Here is a 15,719-nt window from a genome sequence, read left to right as displayed (position 1 = left end):
AACCCCATTTCTTCTTTTTACCCCTACCCCTTGTTTTCGAGTGTCACCCTAACTCCTTGGAACGGAGTTACAAAGGGTAGTTGCTGAAATCTTCCCCTGTGAAATGGGACCCTCAACTAAAAAAGAGCATTACTTCATTATCAGGCTACTAGCGCTGCTCTGTAGGCGACCCTGCCAGTAAGCAGTGACAGCAGAGGAGGGTAAAGTTCAGCAACCTCACTGCTGGGCTTTAGTTACATTTAGGGCATCATATGCCTTCAGAGGGGGGTTAAGACGATTATTTATTATCGCCCACCGCTAATTCTTTGGTGATATGAAGCTGAAGTCAGATATTCACCAGCTTCTTGTTCGAATTTTCTCCTTCCACCTTAATTAAATGGTGCAGCAGTTCCACTCTGGCGCTTTAGGCATCGAAACTGCTAGACTATTTAAAGTGGAACGGGAAAGTTAGCTAGCTAGCTACTGAGACATTAGCGTACTAATAGTGATTTTTATGCTTGTTATGAAGAAAACGACCATAATACACTGAAACGACATTAAACTAAGATAATACGACAGTTATCGTAATTTTAACAGAGAAAATTCTCACATTTGTGGGTTTCTTTGGTCGCTCGCACAGCCGTCATACTGTTTTTTCTTTTTTTCTCATAACACTCTGTTTAGAGTGAGTCTCTGAAAAACCTCCGTTTGAAGGGCCATGTAGCCCTAACCCCTCCATCTCAACAAAAATTGGGACACCCTAACCCTAGATGTGAACGCCAAAACAGAGGGGTAAGGGCTAAGTGGTAGGAGCAAGGGGTGAAATGGGATTGGGCCTAACTCTCTGGAAATCTCACCTCTCTGAAATCAGCTGTCATTGAAGATTCCTTTCATATTCTGCTCTGATAATCACACTGTAAAGCAGTGTTTCTCAACCCTGGTCCTGGAGGCCCATTGCCCTGCACTTTTTAGTAGTTTTTCTGCTTTAACACAGCCAATTTAACTGAATAATGGTTTGATAAGGAGATGATTGGATGGATCAGGTGTGCTGGGAGCAGAGAAAACACGAAAAACTATTCTAAACACTAAAAAAAAAAATTCTAATGCTTTCTAATGGTCCATTTTCAGCAGGGATATACATGAATCCAGACTGCTCACAATGTAAAAGCACTCGCCTCAAGTTTCTAGAACTAGAACAATTGTGCAAGTAGTGTGTACTTTAATTAAAACTAGGGTAGTGTATTGCTAGTGTGTACCTGCGTACTTGGTTTATAACTAGAACTAGTGCATAGCTAGTGTGCATTTGTGTCATAATGAGAGCTGATGTGTAGAAAGTGTGTGCTTGTGAGGTTTGAGGGTAACTAGAACTAGCTATTGTGCACATGTGTACGTGTGTCATAACTAGACTAAAGCATAGCTAGAGTGCACTTATTTACCAGGGTTATGACGAGAACTAGTGCATAGCCTGCTTGTGTCACAGTTCGAATAGCTAGTGTGAGTTTGTGTACTTTAGTTATAAATAGAACATAGATAGTGTGTGCCTGTGTACTTGACTTACAAACTAGAACTAGTGCATAGTGTGCACTTGTGTACATGAGTTATAATGGCAACTAGTGGGTAGCCTACTTGTGCTATAACTATAATAGCTTGTGTGAGTTTATGCACTTTAGTTATTAGTGGGACTAGTGCTTAGCTAGTGTGTTATTGGATTAGAACTAGAACTATTGTGTATCCAAAATGTACTCATGAACTTTGGTTATAACTAGAACTAGTGTGTAGCTATTACGTACTTGTGCTTATAGTGTAGTTTGTACACTGCTGATCCTCATTTACACTGCTGATACTCATAGTTATGCTTATATTCATTGTGTTGTAACTACCTCATACCACTTAGTGCAATACCCGCTCTCATGTAAATACAACAAATCTGTTCTTTATGCTATATACATTTGCAATAGATATACTTTTATTCCTGCTTTCTCTTAGTTTACTTAAACTATGTCTATTTTTCTATTTTTGCCTAATTTATGTCTGTTTTTTATTCCTATTTTATTTCTGCCAAATATATGTAAGTTTATGCGCAATTGTATGTCTTGCTACTGTAACAGTGCAATTTCCGTTTGGGAAGGATAAAGTTCTATCTATCTATCTATCTATCTATCATATATATCTATCTATCTATCTATCTAAAGTTATAACTAGAGCTGGTCAGTAGCTACTGTGTACTTCAGTTATAACTAGAACTAGTCAATAGCGAGTGTGTACTTGAGTTATAACTAGAGCCAGTCTGTTGCTAGTGTACACTTGAGTTATAACTAGAACTAGCCCATTGCTAGTGTGTACTTGAGTCATAACTAGAGCCAGTCTGTTGCTAGTGTACACTTGAGTTATAACTAGAACTAGCCCATTGCTAGTGTGTACTTGAGTCATAACTAGAGCCAGTCTGTTGCTAGTGTACACTTGAGTTATAACTAGAACTAGCCCATTGCTAGTGTGTACTTGAGTCATAACTAGAACTAGTCTGTTGCTAGTGTGTACTTGAGTCATAACTAGAACTAGTCTGTTGCTAGTGTATACTTCAGTTATAACTAGAGCTAGTTCGTAGCTAGTGTGTGCTTGAGTTATAATTCGAGCTAGTTCCGTAGCTAGTGTGTGCTTGAGTTATAATTCGAGCTAGTTCCGTAGCTAGTGTGTGCTTGTAAACTTGGATTGTAACTAGTAGAGTTAGAGAGCTAGTGCACACCTGTGTAGTTATGTAAAAGCTAAGACTAGTGTGTTGCTAATGTGTACTTGTGCTCTGACTAGAATGCTTAGCTAGTATGTAGAATTGGGCAGTGAGAATTCAACAAAACGGCCAAGCATTTTAGTTAGAACACAAGTACACATAATGGATTGGGTGAACATAGTCCCAGGTTTGGAGTTAATCCAAGAGATTAATTGATTTACCGAAGTATGTCTTGAACATATATTAGATACTTGAATAAAAAAAAGAGAATAATGAAAAGTCTCCGCCTTAGCTGACCAGTAGACCACAGACGGTCCCATTTCCGCGGTTGTTCAAGATGGTTCAGTGTTTGCTAGTTCTCATAACAGTCATATATAATTGAGAGGTGCTCACTTTCAGTTAAGCCCCTCAGACAAGTATCAGTCTTATGACTGGATCTGAGAACAGGAAACACGCCTTTTCGGTTTCATCTTATCTTGTTCAGTGGCAAGAATACACTTCCTCTCCAGTTCATCTTGTCAAGTTAACAAGAAGCATGTGACTTATAGTTAGCTACATTTCAATCGCAGCTTCGAAGATAAGATACATGTAATTTAGAGCTTGTAAATAGGATTATATGACTGAGATAAACTGAGAGGTTCCACTAAATGACATCTCTATGTATTGTAACACTTTCAAAATTGCTGTCCGATGCAGGTCAGATTATACGACTCCAGTTTGGACAGCACAATTATTTCCTTGAAAACTAGCATGCTTTTTTCATGTATGGCTCCAACTGTCAATCCCTTTGGATTATCATGCCAAAACAGACTGTTTTCAATGGTCAAAATTACCAACATGATTTAAATCAGTGTTTCTCAGTCCTGGTCTCGGGGGCCCACTGTCCTGCACTTTGTAGTGTTTTCTCTGCTCCCAACACCCCTGATCAAACTAACCAGCTCATTACCAGCCCATTATTGAGTTAAAGCAGGAAAAGCACTAAAATGCGCAGAGCAGTGGGCCTCCAGAACCGGGGTTGAGAAACACTGATTTAAATTGTACACTTCAATTCAGGGTTGATGTTTGTTAGACTTCACATAATAAAACTGCTGATGTGGTCAAATTTGGCTTTTAGGAAGAACAAGATTTGTGCAGGACATCAGCAAGAGTGACTTCAGCTATTTACAAACCAGTGGTCATTGTTTATTCAACTTCTCAGAAGAAGAGTGCTAACCTAGGGTTGTGCTTTTTACACATAATTGGACAAGAGGAACTAATACTAGATCAAAACTTTGACTTTGAGATGTATGGTACCAGATCTAAGCCTTTCACTGTAGTGCAGCCTTTCTCTAAGCGAAGGTTCCAATTTTTTAGTTTTCACAGTGTTTCAAAATCATCTTGATGGTTTTATACATTGATTCTGTGAAATCTATACTTCTAAACTAAGATAGGCTCAAAAATGACTTCCCATAGGCTTCCAAGGGACACAGAACTGCACGGTCTTAAAAGGGAATTAGAAAGATTTTTTTAAAAATTCTGTCTAATTAAATCATTAAGATGTAAACAAAGTCTGAATGGGTCTAGAGAAACTTACTGACTTCTCTAGAAGTCACATAGTCTGATTGTTTACAGTGGTGGTGATAGGAACCAGACATCTGAAGCATTTAATGCCTCTAAAAGCTATTTCACATACACCCTATGGTTATGAATCTGCTGCCTGATGTCGGAGACATTGTTTAAGATTTGAGACAAGATTTCGGCCTACAACTGAATTCTTTAAATCCATTTACGATAGTGAGGCACATGCAGGGTGTTTTGTGTCAAAACAGTCCCCAAAGAAAATGTATTTACCATTATCAACATACTCAAACTCAGAAATCATTCAAACAGCTATATCTGTATTGTAGAGACTGTGACCCCTGGTTCTTATCACCACCACTGTATAGAAATCAGAGTCAGTTTCTCTACAGTGAACTGTTTCACACCAAGCCACTCTGACTGACACCCTCTGGTGTTTTGCAGTCATGTTTTTGATATGGCGGGAGAAATAGGAAGTGGCCAGGGTCCTTAAACTGGCTCTAATCTGTTTTGTTCAAAGAAGGAAGCATAGAGAGGCTACTGTACAGATCATTTTGATGGTACACTGAATTACAGTAAGGAGAATGGTGTCTCTTTCTGGACCAGAATGCCGGCTATAGCGCTATGTAACTTTGGAGGAGCGGGCATAAGAGTCAGTGTCAAGTCAAAATTTATTTACATAGCACTTTTTACAACAAATTTTGTCACGAAGTACCCGAGAACCGCAAAAACCCTTATGCCACATCACACACCAACAACCACAGGTGTTGCCAAAAGACCACAGAAGAAGTTGTTGCAGGAAGCGACCGAATAAGAGTAAATGTCGGAGTGGCTTTTACTCATCGGCGAGAGCTAAAAGAGATAAAAGGATGCAAGAGAGTCTCGGGACAACAGGAAAAACAGCAATAATCCATCAGCAGAGTGTTCATCCCTGCCAGTGTTATTTATGAATGTATTGTTTATGAGTTTGTCCAGGTACCAAAAGTCATTTAACCCCAGTCCTGTTTCTAGTTAACATGCAAAGAAATACATTCATCTCACGCCAAAAGTTTCATCAGTCTTTGTCAGTCTCACGCCAAATAAGCCTTGAAAGTTTGAAGCCTCTTGTAATAAAATTCTGTAATATGAGTCTACCTTTGTAGTCAACACGGTTCTTTCTCTTCTGATTGTTGTTTTTGCAGGTGTTGGGCCGAAATCCAACTCCAGGGCCGAATTTGACTCCCCTTTGTGTGTTTTGTGTGCGTCACGCAGGCAAATGGACTCTACAGATTACACTCATGATTTTTGTTTATTTACATATAGAAACAATCAAAATTGCAGGTGTCCATATGCCTGGATTGTGTATCCTTTAGCTCATCAACAAATGCATGTGTACAGCTGTCCACTAGGATGGGCTCAAAGTGTGATTTGTATTGACGACAGGGGTGTACAAGTGAAATACGCTCCACAGCTGTACCCCAAGCGCAAAAAATACCAATTATCACATAATGCTGCTTTAATTGAATAAAGCTCTCGATACAGTTTGGTGAATTTATCATCTTTAGCTAACTTTACACAAACTCGCTGTTTTAGCTAAAATATATGAGATGTTTAATATGATGTGGCTAGGCTAATAATGCTAGCTGAGGTAAAAACAGACAATTAGATTTAGTCTATTTATCTATTTTTGGGGGGGAGGGGATTGTCACACTCTAACGATAGATGGGGTGTAGCATGGTGGCTAATGTGTCGTTCTGATGAGAATATTGTCAACCTGGCGACAGTTGCTATGAAAGAGTGGGCGGAGCACAGACAGGTCAATTGAGCAATAAGGCTTGTAATGTGAATGTGGCCTAAAGGTGATTCCGCTGTCTCACTCTGTGCCTCTAAGCCTGTGGGAAATCATTTTTACTTTCTTAATTTGGAAGCGCCAAGATCGTCAATCTTTCAAATTTCCTTTATTATTGGATTATTATTATTGCTCATTTCCTCTTCATTAATAACTAATTTCCCAAATACAGCTCCCCAGATGTGGCTGTGGCCCTAACTGCAGTCTGGTGTGTAATCAGTGGTCCAGAAACTCTGTCCACAGTGTGTGAAGATGTGCACTAATAGAACACTAATTGGCCACATTAGGAAGAAAATTACTCTCAGAATTGCGTTGGTGCTGGCTCATCAGACGCTAAAAATAGCAAACACTCACTACTCTTTTACCATCTGCCTCTTTTAGGGTCTGCGCAATAAGCGCAGAGCGAATGTTTATGGGTGAATTGCCCGGAGAATGACCCAGAAAAGACGACAAATGGAGGCTGTGCAGAGACCACCAAGCCACAGCTATGCTGGGTTGGTAACAGTGGGAGACAGGGGAGGTATCTGCTTAATTACAGAGGCAGAAGCCCCCTGGGGAGTGTGTGTGTTGTGTGAGTCGTGTGTTACACCGCACTGCAGTTCATGAGCAGAGGAGGGTTGAGGGGCCTGAAAGTCTTCTGCAGTAAAAGTGTTACTTCAGTAAAACAATGACTCAGGTAGAAGTAAAAGTGCTCTCTTAAAAATAAAGCAGCCAAATGGAACCAGGAAGAGTGCTTAGCAGCAAAGCCACATTTGGTTTCTTTAAAGAACCTTTAAATGGGTGGTTCTTTAAAGATGCATGTGAGATGTGCAGGTGTGAAGTTTCCACTTTGAAAAGTTTGCCGCTATAGGCTGCCAAAAACTCAAATTCTCAGTAATTTGCTGGGAGTGACATTTTTTATGCAGTTGGTGTGAAAACCTACATAGAAATGTGACCAATTTCCTCCACATGCCTTTTACAAACGTCGCCGTCAACGTTATGTTTGTAAAAATCATTTTTTGTTGGCCTGTTCCTCATGACATGAGGATTAGCATTTAAGTGTTGTCAGCACTGTGTTGTGTTAATGAAAATGTATATAGAGCTCACATTTCATACTTTCTTCTATATGTTGGTGTGTTGGGGTGTAAAGGCAGGTCACTAATCAGGTGTGAGATGGAGTGAAGGTTTCAGAGTGAGCCAACTATACAATGCAGGAGCCGGAGGAAAACCGTCTGGCTCAGAGGAAAGTGGAAGAAAGTGGGGAACAGTGTAGATGAGTGGAGATAAGTGGAGATAAGTGGTTGATCCAGCATGACCTCCAGCTTACTGTGTCTGTAGACAGCTGGAGGTCTTAACCAGGACTTCTTTTACCTTCCATTCCTTCCTTTCTTTCTTTCTTTCTTTATTTTTTTTTTCCTTTTTTCCTTTCTTCCCTTTTCTTTCTCTCTTTCTTTCTTTATTTTTCTTTCTTTCTTTCTTCCTTCCTTCCTTCCTTCCTCCCTCCCTTCCAACCTTTTTTCTTTTGGAAAATCTATCTTTTCTCTTTCCTTCCTTCTTTCTTTTTTGTTTTTAAAGTAACCTTTTTTGTTTCTCACTCCTTTTCTCTGATAATGACATTATGTGCTTTCTTTCTGAAAGTTTTTCTTTTTTTTCTTATCTCATTTTTCCTTCTTTCATTCATTCTTTATTTCTTTTTTTCTGAAATTTATGTTTTTCTCTTTTATATAATAATCTGTCCTTCCTTTCTTGTTCTTCTTTCCCATTATTTTTAACCATTCATTCTTTCTTTCTTACTGAAACTCTGGGCAGGTTTGTGTTTTATCTCAATTCACTGATATTCAACTAATACAGGCTTTGACTGTTGAATCAGTTTGTGCTCGAGCAGTGGACACTCTGAACTGTCCAATGTAGTGACCTTCCAGCGCTACTGATTCGCCACTGATTCTCTACAGCCTGACCAGCGTCTGCCCTCTGCTGGTGGAGCGTCTCATTTTAGTGGAACATCTACTGCAGGCTGTAAACAAATGTATTTTCTTATAATACATTTTATGTACACAAAGTTGGAATGTATTTACGCTCTAAACCACAACAAACAACAGACGATCTGTCAGATATTCAAATATACATACATTTACTGTTTAAACAAAAGACAGCAGTGTATAAGAACTCACGGGGGGAGGGGGGGGGAGGAGAGAGAGTGGGAGAGGGAGAGAGAGAGAGGGAGGGATGGAGAGAGAGAGAGAGAGAGTGAGGAGAGAAAGAGGGGAGGGAGTGGGGGGAGAGAGAGAAAAAGAGAGAGAGAGAGAGAAAAGGAAGGAGGGGCTTTTAAAGAAGTAACTCTGATGTTATGTTTGTATTTGTTATTACTGTTTTGTAGCTGAACCGTAAAGATGACCCTGATTGACCACAATTGGGCTGGGAATTCCTTCAGGCCTCAGATCCAGTAAAGAGCCAGGGGTCATGGGTAGGGGTCACGAAGGCCTTTTGACAGATTGGTTACAGATGTTACGCCTTGATCTTGACTTTATTTCTCAGAACTGAAATGGAAATCCTTCGGTTTCTTTTTCTTGAAGGATCTGTTCTGCGCTGCACAAACGGCCTGTTTTGAATTCACTGTTCTTCTGATGTCACAAAAACCAATGCATTTACATACATCCACCTCTTCAGCCTACAGCGGTTTAGCCCCGCCCATTCACACTGAAGTTATGAGTGCTTCAGCTTGTGCTTTATGAATAAGGCACGATACAAGGCAGCCAGTCAGAATAGAGCTCATTTACATACAGTACTGTGTAAAAGTCAGAGACCACCCTCGATTTATTTAACTTCTAGTCAAAACAGTCTTAAGTACAAGTTGTTCACTTTTCAGGAGATATTTCTGAGGAGATTAGATATAAAATAATCCACTTGCATAGTGAAGAACTGGACTTCAAAAAATGATTTACATTTACAGAGAAGTGGAAGTACTAACAACCATGCAAGAGCTGGTAGACACCACAACTGTTCCCATCAGATAAACAGCACTTCAAGCTTTCATCTTTGAGAGAGATCTTGCTTCAGATCTGAATAAATCCACAGGTGTTTCTGTCCATCCTTCCACTGTGAGAAGACAACTCAACACTATGAGTCTGAAAGGATGTGTAGCTGTTAAGAAGCTCTTACTGAGAAAAGGAAACAGACACATCAAACAAAGAAGCTGCTGATGTTCACAGAACAATAGATTGACCACAATCCAGACCTCAACATCACTGAATGTGTTTGAGATTATTTGGTTTGTGTGAAGCAGAAAATGTTAAACCAACTTCTATGACTGAACTTATATATCCATGCAGATTTTTTTAAAAAGCTGAAAGTGAGTCTTCTGAAAAGAATGGAAGCTGCAGTAAAGGTGCAGAGTGGACACACTAAATACTGAAAAATGTTGATATAAATGATATTATATTTAGTTGTTGGTTCTTCTAATTTTCTGTTACATATGTTTTCTGCCTTCTTGACTCTGAAAAATTAACAACTTGTGCTTAACAGCCTTTTTGTCTGTAAATACAATAAATGTCTCAAATCTCAAGGCACAATCACCAAAGCAGTTTCACTGTGAGATAAAATCATGTAAAAATGAATTAGGACTATTCTTTGGTGCATTTTTCAGGATAGAAAACACAAGTAAAATTCAGTATATCGTCGCTGTCCAATAAAACACGTGTATCTCCATTCTTGTGATTTTTACTTTTCTACATCATCTGAGCTCAGTTTTTGTCCTTTACATTGTGTGAAAATTTCCTGATGAATGGACCAGTAGAAACGCTCCAAAATTGCTTAGAATAAAACCTCTTTCCATTGACTTACATTGAAAGTGAAGTGTTTTTGTTCTCTCCTGTAAAGTTACTATATTGGAGATACTTATTTTTCTTTGGACAGCGATGATATGGGCCTCAACTACAGTCATGCTGTAAATAGAGAGTGAAGAGAAAGAAATAAGAAAAATTTCTTCCACACACTTTTTTTTTATTTGGAAATAATAAAAATGAACTCTTTTTTTAAATATAAAACATACACATCATTTGAGCCACATCTTTATACAAACAAAAAATGTTGCAAGTGAATACTTTTTTATAATCCTAGTTTTTTTTTTCTCGACTCATTTCAGTGGAACACATACTGCAAGTTGTAAACAGTCAGCTTTTTTGTATTTTCTTGTAATTCTCTACCCAATAATACCGATAAAGTAGGATGAAAACCAGCCTGACATGAAAAGAAAACAATCTTGTTATTTTTGTTTTGCTTTGTTGTTTTTTTTTCCCCCCCAGATGAACATACGTTGTTGTTGTCGTAAGCTGAAGTGAAAGACTTGGGTTCAAAGCACAAAGATGACCGCGTTCTGGCTACTGGACTTTTCAGCAAATTCGTTCAGCCCACTGAGGCGAGATGCTATTGGAGGGTCCTGACGGAGAAGTCTTGACTTGGCCCCACAAAGTAAGAAAGGTTTCCGCTCAGCGGTCCCTCGGTTTTCGGGATGTCCTCTCCCAGAAAAGAAGATCCTTGGCCCCGTTTGCAAATATGGCTTAACCACATGGTTATTTCATATTTACATTATATGTGCACATTATTGTATTTCACATATAGATGCAGTTTGATAGCTATATATACTTTTTTATTGTATATTGTCTGTCTTGTTCTAATTCTGCAGAGATTTATGGGATTTGTACATTGCTTTATTATCTAATCTGTTTCTTGGAGGTAAAGTATGATTTACATTGTAAAAGAAGGAGGTTAGATTATGTTCAATATTACAGTACAGCACATATTTCTGCCCAGAAGGGTTAGAAAAGACAAACAAATGTGAGAATTTTAAATAATAATAATAATAAAAAAGTAAATAAAAGTAAACATTCATCACCGGAACGGGGGACAAGTACTTGGATTTTTTTTTAAGCTGATCTGAAAGTCTACCAGTGAGTGTGAATGGCTTTAGTTTCTTAGTTTTATCTCTTTATAATCAAGTACAAGCAAACTGTACAAGTACATGCAACAAACAAGCTGGCCTACTGTATGTGGAACTAACACATGTATCTATTTCTGTAGTATTTTTTATGTTTTCCTTCTGTTTTTGTCTGTTTTACAAAAAAAAAAAATGTGCATGCAGCTCGGAAACAGTTCTGAGTCATGCTCCGCCCCCCTGATGGGAGGGGCCAGTGGCCGGACACACCATTGGTGTTGATAAAAGCGATGGCAAAATCTGATTGGTCACTTTAAACATTGAAAGATGCATGAGGGGAACTGGCTTTACACTTACTGATATTTTTTTCCGGAAAATTAAATGCCGTGAAAATGAAGTAATGAATTCATTAGATTCTCTTTGTCTTTATGAAAGAATTAAGCTCTTGTGCTCGCACTCGAATCGTCTCTGTTCATGCAAGGGGATCCAACATGGGCTGAGCTAAAACTCACTCCTACAGTGAATTACGTGCTGTGGGCTGTGAATTACGTCAGGGTGGCACGTTTCATGTTTTATGCTGTTGCTGTTGAGAGAAAACCTGCAGGCAATTTATGATTTATATTTACAATTACAAGGCTAACAGTAAAATGAAGTACTTCTGGAAGAACCTGATCTTACAGACATTCATAGGAATAATTTTAGAGAAGGGCTGATTTCATGGAATGAAATAGCAGAGCAGCTATGGCTGGTAAACCCACTTCTAGCAACTTGCACCAATTATTCAAAAGATATGCCTAATTAAATTATTACGATGCAAGCAAAGTCATCCAGAGTGGTTTGATGTGAAATGTTCTGTTCTAGAGAAAATCAGAATTGTGGTGATAGGAACCAGACGTCTGAAGAATTTAAAATTTTACACAAAATGGTTGGTCTGATGCCTGAGACACTGAGTGAGTTTACATGCACCTAATAATCCGGTAACTGCAGAAAATCTGATTTTGTCAGCAATCCGATCAACGTGTTTACATGCACTGGAGTAATCAGATAATGGGGAAACTCCAGGTCTACATGAGTCAGACAATAATCAGATTTCTGCTTTGCAGCCAATAAACTCACAGAAGAAGATGTGATGTAACGTAACGTTAAACTCATGCCGCAAATTTTTTTTACTCATCTCGCCACAATATGAATACATCATCTAGAAGATTAAGAATATTAAATCTTGATTTCGTTAAGCATGTAGTTGGTTTCAGCTTCGCTCCAAAGGTGTTTTGCTTATTGCTTGCTTATTTCCGGCACCGCCATCTGTTTCACACATGCACAGGCTGAGACATCCGAAAGAAATCAGAGTAAGAGTTTACATGCACTGAGAAACCTGATTACTGAGCTAAAATCCAGCTCTCTTTATCAGATTTCTTAATCGGATTTCTAGACCTTACTCCGATCTAAGAAATCTGAGTATACTGTTTACATGATCATTTGAATAATGAGATAACTGCAGAAATACAATTATGATCAAAATATTTGGTGCATGTAAACACACTGAATGACTGAATTATGTGCGATGGAAGTCCCCTTTACAGGACTAATCCAGGGTATAAGATGTTTCCCTGTACTTTTTCTGTGAGATGAAAGAGCTAAAAACCAAGAGACTCAAAACTAACTTGCGCTACAAGGCAATGGGCAGCTGTTAATCGTTATGTGTAACATGTAGGACAATTGCAAATGACGACTCCCAGCATGCACTGCGAATGCACGGCCCTCCTGTACAAACACACTGTGCGTTCTTACGTTATTGCGCTCGTTAAAATACTCGGTACTCAAGGAGGCAAATCAGATCTACTGTTCTTCTAACAGCCACAGCCGCTCACATGCTGAGGACTCTATGCTGTTTTACTTGCTCTATTGGATTGAAGAGGCAATCAGGTGCCATTCAGTTTGAGGAGCCCCGGTCAAACAAAAATAAGTGAACACATCCTCTAGAGCAACAAACTGAAATATGACAAATTTTTAGTGCAGAATTCATATGTATTTGTGGAGTTTAACATATTGGAGGGAACACACCTTTAAAAAGATGGTGCTTGAAGGGTTCTTTAGCAAAGAAAATTGTTCTATATAGAACCATGAACACTCAAAGAACTCTAAAGGGTTCTTTGCATCGTGAAAGGTTCTTCAGATTGATGGACAATGTGCTGTAGATGGTGCTATGTAGAACCTTTTTGAAAAGGTAAATGCATTAGAGTGCATTACAGTGCAGTCCAATCTGAAGAACCCTTTCATAATGCAAAGAACCCTTTCTTAACTAAAGAACCCTTGAAGAACTATAATGTTTTAGAGTGATTATATATATATATATATATATATATATATATATATATATATATATATATATATATATATATCGCTGTCGTCGGGAGAAAATCTGCAAAATGGTAAATTTACAGGAGAAGAAAAAAACCTACTTTACTTTTAATGTAAGTCAATGGAACCAGACTTTTTTCCAAGTCATTTTGGGCCGTTTCTTTTGGTCCATTTATCGTGAAATTTACACACAATGTAAAGGGCAACAGGCATTTTTAAATTATGTTAAAAACTGAACAAAAACAACAAAAACAGAGATACAAGGTTTTTTTTTCCAACAGCAGTGATATACATACACATGTGTATATATATATATACATATATATAAATAAATGTTTTTTTCCCTTCATTATGTTAAACTCCAAATGTGCCAAAACTTTTGCACATGCCACATTTTATGTTTCACATTTTCCAGTCTGTTCAATTCAGCAAATACACTGTGATCATGTATTAAAATGTGTAACAGTATGTTCTGGGTAGAGGATGTGTTCACTTATTTTCACTTAGACAATTTACTAAATATTTTATTTGACCAGGGGTGCCTACACTTTCGCATACAAACTGTTTATACATTGTTTATACAAGCAAATCACTTCTGGGACAGACTTGTCAAACTGTAGGTCTGGCATGAGTGTTGACCAGATGAAAGCAGGCAGGTGGTACTACACAGTTGTCCTGCTGGCTGTAGCGTGTCTTGCTGCATCACTTAGAGCGTAGGTAGTGAACGTGCTGTGAATTTTAGAAAACAACAGGGCGCGAAACCATGTTAGCATATGCGTTCATGTACTTCATGTGAAGTATGTTTCTGGCCTTAGAGTTAGAGAGATTAGGTGAAGTTATGTTGGATTTTTTTTTATTGTTGTTAATGGTGGAAAGACTTCTATTATGAAAATGTAAGGTTTTCTCACAGCAGCAAAAACATGCTACACGCTAGCTGTTGGCAGTGACCCCGAGAAGGAAAACCTTCACAAAGTGTGCACATTTTGGAGATTCCGTGAAGAACGTCTCGTTGTCTAACTCTTTTTGCAAAGGGACATTTGCTCATTAACATAAAGAGCTTTTGTTATACAAAAAGACGGAGCATTTTAGAAATGGCGTAAACCAATGTTCTCTAATCGCAGTCCTGAAGGCCCACCTGCACCATAGGTGGAGACGACTCGGCTGGGCTCTAGAAGGACAAAGAACACAGACCCGTGCGTTGCAGGACTGGAATTGGGAAACACCAGCATGAAGGAAAGCTTCAGAAATTCAAATCATGCTAGCACAAATGAAAGCTAGCAGTGGCCATTTAGCATAATACACATGATTCTGTGCTGGTCCCCTCCACCTTTCGGTCTCTGTTAGACACGTGAGCATTAGTAAGTTACAGTAATTTGCAAAAGTTTGGGCACCCCTGGTGAAATTATGTGTTTTGTTGATGTGAAAATAAGTACAAATCCTCTACAGAAGCACAGGTCTGCACATTTTGACTGTTTATCTGCTGAATTTAACATATTAGACAAAAGTATAACATAAAATGTGGGCTTGTGCAAAACTTATGCCACATTTTATATTTAATGTTTTATTTCTAACATGTTAAAATCAGCAAATAAATAGAAATTGTGCACTAAAATCTGCAGACAATTCCAAGTGTGCTCCCTGCAGACAATGTTTAACTTATTTCCACTTGTAATTTCATGTAATTTCACCAAAAATGCTGCGAAGTCTTTGGCCAATGGCTTTGTAAGCATTTGTAGGTCAAAACAAAAGCTGCAACTGAGGCTTTAGTGCACTAGCGCAGATCGTCGGTAAGGGCTAAAAGTGACGGTGTATGACTTAACTGCTGAATCAGTCGTAATGTTCACTGTACTAATCATGGCATGATAGGAAACTGTATGACAAGCGTCACGTGAATTAAGGAACAAAAAAATGTAAATAAAAGAAGTGAAAATGAACATGTGATCAAAAAGTGTCTTTTTTTTGCAGACACTTTTCTTCCAGTCTTTTTTTTTCTTATTCTCGGCATCATTTTCACCATGCATACAGTACATTAGACGACACAAACCTCATAAAAATTCGTGTGCCGGAGGTATGAAAAAGAATCAGCTGAAAGAATAAGACAAAGAGGAAACGTTTGAGGAGCTTGTGGCCTCCGTCAGTTGTGGTAAACATACTGAAAAACAGGAACTTTCGACAGAAATGCGGACCGCAGGTCGGGGTCCTCGAGGTTTAGGCACCAAGAAAGGCCCTTGCACGCCTGGACGACCTCCTTGAGGGGTCTGTTTGACTTCTAACCGTTCTCCTTTTTCAAACAGGGTACACGGTGGGTCTCTACAGAAACCCCACAATCCCTTGGTCGGAGGTCGTCATTGTGTTTTCGC

Source organism: Colossoma macropomum, unplaced genomic scaffold, assembly GCF_904425465.1.
Source record: "Colossoma macropomum unplaced genomic scaffold, Colossoma_macropomum, whole genome shotgun sequence".
In the NCBI taxonomy this organism is placed as follows: domain Eukaryota; kingdom Metazoa; phylum Chordata; class Actinopteri; order Characiformes; family Serrasalmidae; genus Colossoma; species Colossoma macropomum.
The sequence above is the reverse complement of the archived record's forward strand: the minus strand, read 5'-3'. Positions refer to the sequence as shown.